We start from the raw sequence: 10,884 nt of genomic DNA, 5'->3' as shown, positions 1-10,884 counted from the left end.
TTGGTTAAGAAATAGCTGATGAGATAAAGAGCATGACCAGAGACGCCGTATGTACTAAGTTTCATTTAAAAGAGGTCGTGTGGAAGACAATCAAAAGCCTTAGATAGGTATGGTCGCCACATATTTGTTGTCATCTAGCGCCTTTTTCCAGTCTTCAGTAATCTTAAGAAGGGTGCTGTGACACCAATTACCGGGTCTTGAGGCAGCTAAAAGTAGGTGGAAATGGTTATAAAAGAAATCCATTAGCTGTGAATTAATTGTCCTTTCATAAATTGTATACATAATTGGCAAGATGCTGACAAGTCTATAATTCCCCTTGTCAAGAATATTATTTTTCTTATACACTGGGGTGACTTGAGCAATTTTCAGCTTGTCTGTAATGAACAGTTAACCAAGTTTGTAAGTGGACCGACAATAATTGGTTTTGAAAGCTTGAGTAATTTAGCGGATATGCCATCCTGACCAGTGGCCTTCTTAACTATCAATTTGTTTACTGATGAAAGAGTTGCTTGTAGGTTTGAAAACAAGTTCATCAGCACAGCTTTTGTTTTCCTGAATTGATAAAATGCTTGGATGGGCAATGTTTACAGGAATAGAATCTATATCAATATCTTTTGCACGTTTACAAAGTAATTATTAAAAATATCGGAAACATTTGCTTGAACGTTTACCAAAATACCATTTTCACATAGAATTGTATCTTTATTGATTATGCTACCTGTGTATGTTAAAAAAGGTTTTACAGTTGGTCAAAAAGATTTGGAGTTACTGCCTCCAACACATCGCTCTATATAGTAACATATTTACCAATAGATTTACGTGTTAAGCTAGTGACTAAGTTTCTTTGTTTTCTATATTGTCCCCAGGCTTTGAAGGATTTGTATTTGTTAAATTTGTTCTGTAGCATATGTTTCTTGTATATTTCTCTTTTAAGGGTTTTATTCATATATGGTAGAGCCTGTTCAAGAAAGCGTTTTCTTTTCATTTGGGGCATGTTTGTTTGCCACATCGATGGAATTTTCTGTGAAAACATTATACATATTATTTACATCATTTGACTTGGTATTTATCTGGGAGAGTCTGGTCTGTAGATCAGTATTGAAACTATCTAAGTCAAATAATTTAAAAGATCTGTAATTGCACCATCTAGTTGACTTGGTAGGTATATCAATTTTCAACTGAAGAGCTACCATATTATGAACATCACTTAGCCCACAACAAAAAATGCATGTTTTACCAAATGACGATAATGTGTTTGTCAAAATAACATCAAATAAGAAGGGTTTTCCAGTTCTAGTGTGGCAGGTTGATTTAATAATGATATTGGCAAGATCAAATCACATAGTTGCTGTATTTTTTGCTACATATATCCATAGTAGGTATACAGTTCATTTGAAAGAGTTCATTCGGCATAGATGGGGGTTAGAAGACACCGATTATAAGCCATTTCTGTTTCCTATCTCCGCCCACCAAAGGTGATATCTATTAACTAAAAACATTGCATATGTAAGAGTCATCAATTTTGGTTTCAGATATAAATAGAAGGTCAACATGGACACATATTTTCTGACAACTTGTGTACCAAGTTTCATATTAATAATTTGAATTGTGTGTTTCTGTGCGTTGTATCTCATGAGCTTGACTTTCTTCAAGGAAAGGCAAGCTCAAGAAGCAGATATCTGCTATTATTATTAAAGCTAAGAGTAAGTTCGGTAAGCCACACATTATATTGAACCGGTTTACCAAGTTGGAATATAAAATGATTTGTTTTAAGAGTCAAGAGTTGTGCTTAAGGGGAATTAAATATTATGAAGCAAGAACTCAAACAAAAGGAATCAGGAAAATAAGTTTTATTTGCATAGTATGACAAAGCAACATGATCAATTGCAATGCATTTCAGTAATTTAATGTTCACTATAATGTGCCTGTATGCTTTCACATAATTTATAAGACAATATGATTATAGATAAGGGCAAAGTGATCAAATAAATTGTATATTTGACATTGGTTTCTTTCGATAATGTGATACTTGACAACATGAAAACTAAAAAATGACTGCCCTGGCAGTAAAACGATTATCAAACATACAGATGACAATGATATAAAAACAGAACAGTTTTCAGTGAAATTAAACAGCACATATAAATTCTGTAAAATCATAACAAAACAAAGGGATTTCAATAAAATGATAGCAGCACAAACAGGTTTCAGCGCACTGTATAGTGCATACAGTTTTTGTTATCAAACAAGAGCACCAAATATGTACCAAAAGTGCTCGTCTGTTTTTAATCAATTATTTTATTCATATATTTTCTAAACTAGAATTAATATATATACAAATTCAAACTTTGGGATATTTTGCCTATTTGAACAACCTTTGGAAGACATTATCATAAACATGCTATATATTCTATAATAATATATCCTTTGCATATTCCTCCATAAAATATGCATAAATAAATGTAGTAAAGCATTATTAATGATGTTTTTTTCCAAAAATACTCACCATCGAGAATATACAATTTTTGAATGTCACCTAAAGGTAAAGCGTCGGATGTTCTTGAAAAAGTACAACCTTTGGGAGAAGAACCCCAAAGGTTGTTCTGTATATGTCGCCAAAAGGTTCAATGTAATAAATAATGTAACTTGACTACTTAACTCAGAGTAGGTAGAGTGGTCTGAATGTCTCGCGGCAGACCCATTTTCGAATTAAAGCGGTAAATATCGGTTAACCTAATACTTTAGTCCTACTGACAACGTTAAGATGCCAGTTCGGTAACCATGATTTATGTAGCCATCTCCTCAATCCTTTCGATTTATTGTCAAACTATTATTTCTTGCATTTTGTTTGCTGTGTTCATGACATTATTTGACTCTAATTTTAATTCAAAGTCGGGCTAGGTTGTGATCTTACTTTCACACTAAGACGAAGGTTTATGAACCCAATAAACAATAACAAAAAAAGTCATGCCATTATTATTAAACCACATACATGTTGTTTGTCCAATGACATGCTCTATTGCCGTTTTCATCATTGCATTACTCTTGTAAAAAAGCAGCATTGTTTGCAATTATGACGGGGTTGCTTAATAGCTTCAACCACCCGTTGGTGTGTAAGCTTCTTTAATTGCACATTCGACGAGTGCTCTGGTAAGAGTGTTAGTTATTTAAAATATTTCGAGAGTGGTGCACAAACACAATAAAACCCTGGTTTGAGCCAATCCAATTCTTTGACGTGCCGTAAAGTATATCACTGTCACACGAGACCCCAATTAACGTCCATCCCGGAAGATGATCAGTATATTAGTGTTGCGGTTGGGAATTGAAACTGCTGTCCCTCGATTGACTAGTGTGATACAAGACCACGGAACCACCCGGAAAACGTTGACAAGCTATTAACCGTGTATTTCGGTATTTTTTCACTGTATATGGCGAAACTGGTGAGCAATGTGATGGTTGTCGGAATACATCCTCCGGCGGGATTATGTATGCCAAAAACGTGCCCTGGTATCCAAAAGCGTAGTTAGCAGCTAGCCTATTTCATTTTTTCGTGAGCTGGAAGAACATCAATAATTATAAAACGGGTACACAAATTAGACTATTAGAAGTTATTTTGACTCTATATGCAAAATGCAGCATGAATGACTCATTTAAGTAATAGTTTAATACGAAAAGTTGAAATTGTTGTTCCTGATGTCCTCATCCTGTTATGCCAATGCCAAAACGAGATTGTCTGATTGAGGGGAAGAAATCGACGGCCCTATACAAGGAGGAAGAATTGGCGATTGGATTTTATATATGTCTCTGGTGTAACGTCGTCTGCGATTTCATACGTTTTCTTCTCAGACTTAAACAGACCTGTCGTTGCTAACCCACTATTCCTATACTTTAAATAACAAATAGAAACCACTCTTTGCTAATATCTACCGTTATGGCATTCTTTAACACACGTAGTGCACGTGCGTTTTTTAAAATCATTTCAGAACTGAAAAAAGAGTGAAATCTATATACATTGTAAATTTATTATGTTTTCAATTTGAAAAGCTAAAGTGCTATGTTTATATGAACATATTCATTTTGATTAAGTTTCACTCGTATCTGTTTGATTGTTAAACCATTCGAATTAATTATGTGAATTTTTTTTCCAAGAAAAAATAATGACTGCAAAACAAATCAGTAACGTATTATTTCACATGAGAAACAACCATCAGAAACCATACATTTAAATTACACTAAGAAAAATGAGTTGTTTTAATGAATGTAGTGCAGTTAATCTCTCCAGAAAAGATTTAAAGGTGCACTTGACAATTATACTTGAATATTTGATACGGTATAAAAGCGGTCTTAAAAGTTGCACTCTCTTACGTTTGACAATCGAAAGTTCTATTTTTCTTAAAGCGTAAGTAGTTATGCTTTTAGCCATACAACATCAATTTTTCTTTTCGCTATGCATATTTATGCAACTATAATAATTTTAATTTATAATAATATAATAATAATAATAATAATAATAATAGTAATAATAATAATAATAGTAAATAAAACAAATTTAATATTCTGTTCAAGAAAAGCGTAAGTTTCAGCCAATATTTATCCGCTGGTCATTTAACCAATCAACAGCGTGTAATTAATAGCCAATCGTAACAGCGGGATGCAGAAACCGCGAGAATCGATATCATCTGTGTCATTACATACCCATATAGCAACAAGGAAGAATACCCAACAATAATGAGGTAAGACCACGAGCTAGCATATTATAAGATATAATTGTTATTTATTTTTTGATGGGACTTCGATTATTAGTTAGTTATTATGTCTGTGAACCAAGAATTGGTATTTATAATTCGAACGTGAACAATTTGACAGACGAATAAACTATAATTCTGATGAAATGTGGGTTTGTAATTTTAATTACAGTATACAGGTACAGCATTGTGAGCTTAAAATATATTTGCCTTTATGAATTAATACAAGCTATTATTGAATTTACATTGATTAAATATTAGTTGGCATACATTGACAATATTTCATAGAAATGTCATGTACAACACAGATTTATGTTTATGTATTATCATCACATCTGGAAATGGACTGGTTTAATTGTTTAGAGCTGCACTCTCTCAGATTGACCGTTTTGATATAAAATATTTTGTCTCAGATTTAGCTAACTTTTGTATAAATTCTTTCAAGCACAAAGATCAAAGTAAATTGCTAAAAAACTGCTCAAATTGATGTTGTATGGCTAAAAGCATAACTACTTACGCTTTAAGAAAAATAGAACTTTCGATTGTCAAACGTAAGAGAGTGCAACTTTTAAGACCGCTTTTATACCGTATCAAATATTCAAGTATAATTGTCAAGTGCACCTTTAAATCTTTTCTGGAGAGATTAACTGCACTACATTCATTAAAACAACTCATTTTTCTTAGTGTAATTTAAATGTATGGTTTCTGATGGTTGTTTCTCATGTGAAATAATACGTTACTGATTTGTTTTGCAGTCATTATTTTTTCTTGGAAAAAAAATTCACATAATTAATTCGAATGGTTTAACAATCAAACAGATACGAGTGAAACTTAATCAAAATGAATATGTTCATATAAACATAGCACTTTAGCTTTTCAAATTGAAAACATAATAAATTTACAATGTATATAGATTTCACTCTTTTTTCAGTTCTGAAATGATTTTAAAAAACGCACGTGCACTACGTGTGTTAAAGAATGCCATAACGGTAGATATTAGCAAAGAGTGGTTTCTATTTGTTATTTAAAGTATAGGAATAGTGGGTTAGCAACGACAGGTCTGTTTAAGTCTGAGAAGAAAACGTATGAAATCGCAGACGACGTTACACCAGAGACATATATAAAATCCAATCGCCAATTCTTCCTCCTTGTATAGGGCCGTCGATTTCTTCCCCTCAATCAGACAATCTCGTTTTGGCATTGGCATAACAGGATGAGGACATCAGGAACAACAATTTCAACTTTTCGTATTAAACTATTACTTAAATGAGTCATTCATGCTGCATTTTGCATATAGAGTCAAAATAACTTCTAATAGTCTAATTTGTGTACCCGTTTTATAATTATTGATGTTCTTCCAGCTCACGAAAAAATGAAATAGGCTAGCTGCTAACTACGCTTTTGGATACCAGGGCACGTTTTTGGCATACATAATCCCGCCGGAGGATGTATTCCGACAACCATCACATTGCTCACCAGTTTCGCCATATACAGTGAAAAAATACCGAAATACACGGTTAATAGCTTGTCAACGTTTTCCGGGTGGTTCCGTGGTCTTGTATCACACTAGTCAATCGAGGGACAGCAGTTTCAATTCCCAACCGCAACACTAATATACTGATCATCTTCCGGGATGGACGTTAATTGGGGTCTCGTGTGACAGTGATATACTTTACGGCACGTCAAAGAATTGGATTGGCTCAAACCAGGGTTTTATTGTGTTTGTGCACCACTCTCGAAATATTTTAAATAACTAACACTCTTACCAGAGCACTCGTCGAATGTGCAATTAAAGAAGCTTACACACCAACGGGTGGTTGAAGCTATTAAGCAACCCCGTCATAATTGCAAACAATGCTGCTTTTTTACAAGAGTAATGCAATGATGAAAACGGCAATAGAGCATGTCATTGGACAAACAACATGTATGTGGTTTAATAATAATGGCATGACTTTTTTTGTTATTGTTTATTGGGTTCATAAACCTTCGTCTTAGTGTGAAAGTAAGATCACAACCTAGCCCGACTTTGAATTAAAATTAGAGTCAAATAATGTCATGAACACAGCAAACAAAATGCAAGAAATAATAGTTTGACAATAAATCGAAAGGATTGAGGAGATGGCTACATAAATCATGGTTACCGAACTGGCATCTTAACGTTGTCAGTAGGACTAAAGTATTAGGTTAACCGATATTTACCGCTTTAATTCGAAAATGGGTCTGCCGCGAGACATTCAGACCACTCTACCTACTCTGAGTTAAGTAGTCAAGTTACATTATTTATTACATTGAACCTTTTGGCGACATATACAGAACAACCTTTGGGGTTCTTCTCCCAAAGGTTGTACTTTTTCAAGAACATCCGACGCTTTACCTTTAGGTGACATTCAAAAATTGTATATTCTCGATGGTGAGTATTTTTGGAAAAAAACATCATTAATAATGCTTTACTACATTTATTTATGCATATTTTATGGAGGAATATGCAAAGGATATATTATTATAGAATATATAGCATGTTTATGATAATGTCTTCCAAAGGTTGTTCAAATAGGCAAAATATCCCAAAGTTTGAATTTGTATATATATTAATTCTAGTTTAGAAAATATATGAATAAAATAATTGATTAAAAACAGACGAGCACTTTTGGTACATATTTGGTGCTCTTGTTTGATAACAAAAACTGTATGCACTATACAGTGCGCTGAAACCTGTTTGTGCTGCTATCATTTTATTGAAATCCCTTTGTTTTGTTATGATTTTACAGAATTTATATGTGCTGTTTAATTTCACTGAAAACTGTTCTGTTTTTATATCATTGTCATCTGTATGTTTGATAATCGTTTTACTGCCAGGGCAGTCATTTTTTAGTTTTCATGTTTTCAAGTATCACACTATCAAAAAAACAATGTCATAAATACAATTTATTTTATCATTTTTCCCTTATTTATAATCATATTGTCTTATAAATTATGTGAAAGCATACAGGCACATTATAGTGAACATTAAATTACTGAAATGCATTGCAATTGATCATGTTGCTTTGTCATACTATGCAAATAAAACTTATTTTCCTGATTCCTTTTGTTTGAGTTCTTGCTTCATAATATTTAATTCCCCTTAAGCACAACTCTTGACTCTTAAAACAAATCATTTTATATTCCAACTTGGTAAACCGGTTCAATATAATGTGTGGCTTACCGAACTTACTCTTAGCTTTAATAATAATAGCAGATATCTGCTTCTTGAGCTTGCCTTTCCTTGAAGAAAGTCAAGCTCATGAGATACAACGCACAGAAACACACAATTCAAATTATTAATATGAAACTTGGTACACAAGTTGTCAGAAAATATGTGTCCATGTTGACCTTCTATTTATATCTGAAACCAAAATTGATGACTCTTACATATGCAATGTTTTTAGTTAATAGATATCACCTTTGGTGGGCGGAGATAGGAAACAGAAATGGCTTATAATCGGTGTCTTCTAACCCCCATCTATGCCGAATGAACTCTTTCAAATGAACTGTATACCTACTATGGATATATGTAGCAAAAAATACAGCAACTATGTGATTTGATCTTGCCAATATCATTATTAAATCAACCTGCCACACTAGAACTGGAAAACCCTTCTTATTTGATGTTATTTTGACAAACACATTATCGTCATTTGGTAAAACATGCATTTTTTGTTGTGGGCTAAGTGATGTTCATAATATGGTAGCTCTTCAGTTGAAAATTGATATACCTACCAAGTCAACTAGATGGTGCAATTACAGATCTTTTAAATTATTTGACTTAGATAGTTTCAATACTGATCTACAGACCAGACTCTCCCAGATAAATACCAAGTCAAATGATGTAAATAATATGTATAATGTTTTCACAGAAAATTCCATCGATGTGGCAAACAAACATGCCCCAAATGAAAAGAAAACGCTTTCTTGAACAGGCTCTACCATATATGAATAAAACCCTTAAAAGAGAAATATACAAGAAACATATGCTACAGAACAAATTTAACAAATACAAATCCTTCAAAGCCTGGGGACAATATAGAAAACAAAGAAACTTAGTCACTAGCTTAACACGTAAATCTATTGGTAAATATGTTACTATATAGAGCGATGTGTTGGAGGCAGTAACTCCAAATCTTTTTGACCAACTGTAAAACCTTTTTTAACATACACAGGTAGCATAATCAATAAAGATACAATTCTATGTGAAAATGGTATTTTGGTAAACGTTCAAGCAAATGTTTCCGATATTTTTAATAATTACTTTGTAAACGTGCAAAAGATATTGATATAGATTCTATTCCTGTAAACATTGCCCATCCAAGCATTTTATCAATTCAGGAAAACAAAAGCTGTGCTGATGAACTTGTTTTCAAACCTACAAGCAACTCTTTCATCAGTAAACAAATTGATAGTTAAGAAGGCCACTGGTCAGGATGGCATATCCGCTAAATTACTCAAGCTTTCAAAACCAATTATTGTCGGTCCACTTACAAACTTGGTTAACTGTTCATTACAGACAAGCTGAAAATTGCTCAAGTCACCCCAGTGTATAAGAAAAATAATATTCTTGACAAGGGGAATTATAGACTTGTCAGCATCTTGCCAATTATGTATACAATTTATGAAAGGACAATTAATTCACAGCTAATGGATTTCTTTTATAACCATTTCCACCTACTTTTAGCTGCCTCAAGACCCGGTAATTGGTGTCACAGCACCCTTCTTAAGATTACTGAAGACTGGAAAAAGGCGCTAGATGACAACAAATATGTGGCGACCATACCTATCTAAGGCTTTTGATTGTCTTCCACACGACCTCTTTTAAATGAAACTTAGTACATACGGCGTCTCTGGTCATGCTCTTTATCTCATCAGCTATTTCTTAACCAACAGGATGCAAAATATAAAACTGATGAAGTGGGTATTTATAAGCCATCACTTAAGGCGTCCATCAAGGATCTATTCTTGGACCGATTCTTTTCAACATCTTGATCAATGAAATTCTTTACTTTGTCCACCATATCGACCTTTATAATTATGCTGATGACAATACCCTATCACGCTGCCACAATGACATCAATGAAGTTAAAAATACGAAGAAGACAGCCTCCCTGATTCAGTGGTTTTCTAATAATCAAATGAAAGCCAATTCTGATATTTTCCAGGCTATTGCTATTGGTAATGTGAATGGTAGTCAAATACTTGTGAATATGAGGTTAAACTGCTTGGAGTTACATTTGACTTTCAATTCAAATTTCACAGTCACCTATCTTATATTTGCAAGAAAGGCTCAAGACAATTAAATGTGTTGAAAACAATTGAAAAACATATGTGCAAACTTGGTAAACTTAATATCTATTATTCATTCATCATGTCAAATTTTAATTATTGCCCTCTAACTTGGCATTTTTGCAGTTTAATGTATGTTGTTGGTTGTTGCCTGCTTTTTTTACATCTTCCTTGCGTGCTTCAGTATTTTCACCAGTCTGTAATTTTCGTATTATCCGTATAACACCTGTATTTGTCATCTGTATTGTCTGTGTAGATTTCAGCTTTCTTAGATGCATGTTGGTTTACCTTATAATTGCTAGGTAATTTAGAAAGTCGTATTTTTATTTATGTAATTAATGCATATTTTTTACAATAACTACTGTTTAATGTACTCTAAGAAGCTGTTGCTAATCAGTTCATCTACGATCTGATCGAGGCGATAATATGATTTTTATATCATTTTCTAATAGCGCATCTAGTGCATTTTTTTCAAATTTAATTTTTTATTGTCTGAATTATGTTTTAGTCACGATTACCGACGGCAGCTTAGTCTTACATTTGTATACTTGTCTATTGTTTGTCATACCTATAAATGTGCTAAGTCTTTGTCTTCACATATAAAATGTGCAATTTGAATATTTAATAGTTCTTAACCGCATGAATTTGTCTTATCTGTGATTATTATCATACAATAATTAACTTGCCATTTTAAAATTTGTTATGATCTCAGTTCAATATGCCCCTCACTTCGTGTCCTTTTAGATACATATATGTTAATATTCTTTTTTTTTAAATTTTAATGTCTTATTACACATGCATTTGTGTAGATAAACCTGTTGTTATT

This window comes from Mya arenaria, chromosome 9, assembly GCF_026914265.1.
Source record: "Mya arenaria isolate MELC-2E11 chromosome 9, ASM2691426v1".
NCBI lineage: Eukaryota > Metazoa > Mollusca > Bivalvia > Myida > Myidae > Mya > Mya arenaria.
Note: the sequence above shows the minus strand (reverse complement) of the source record.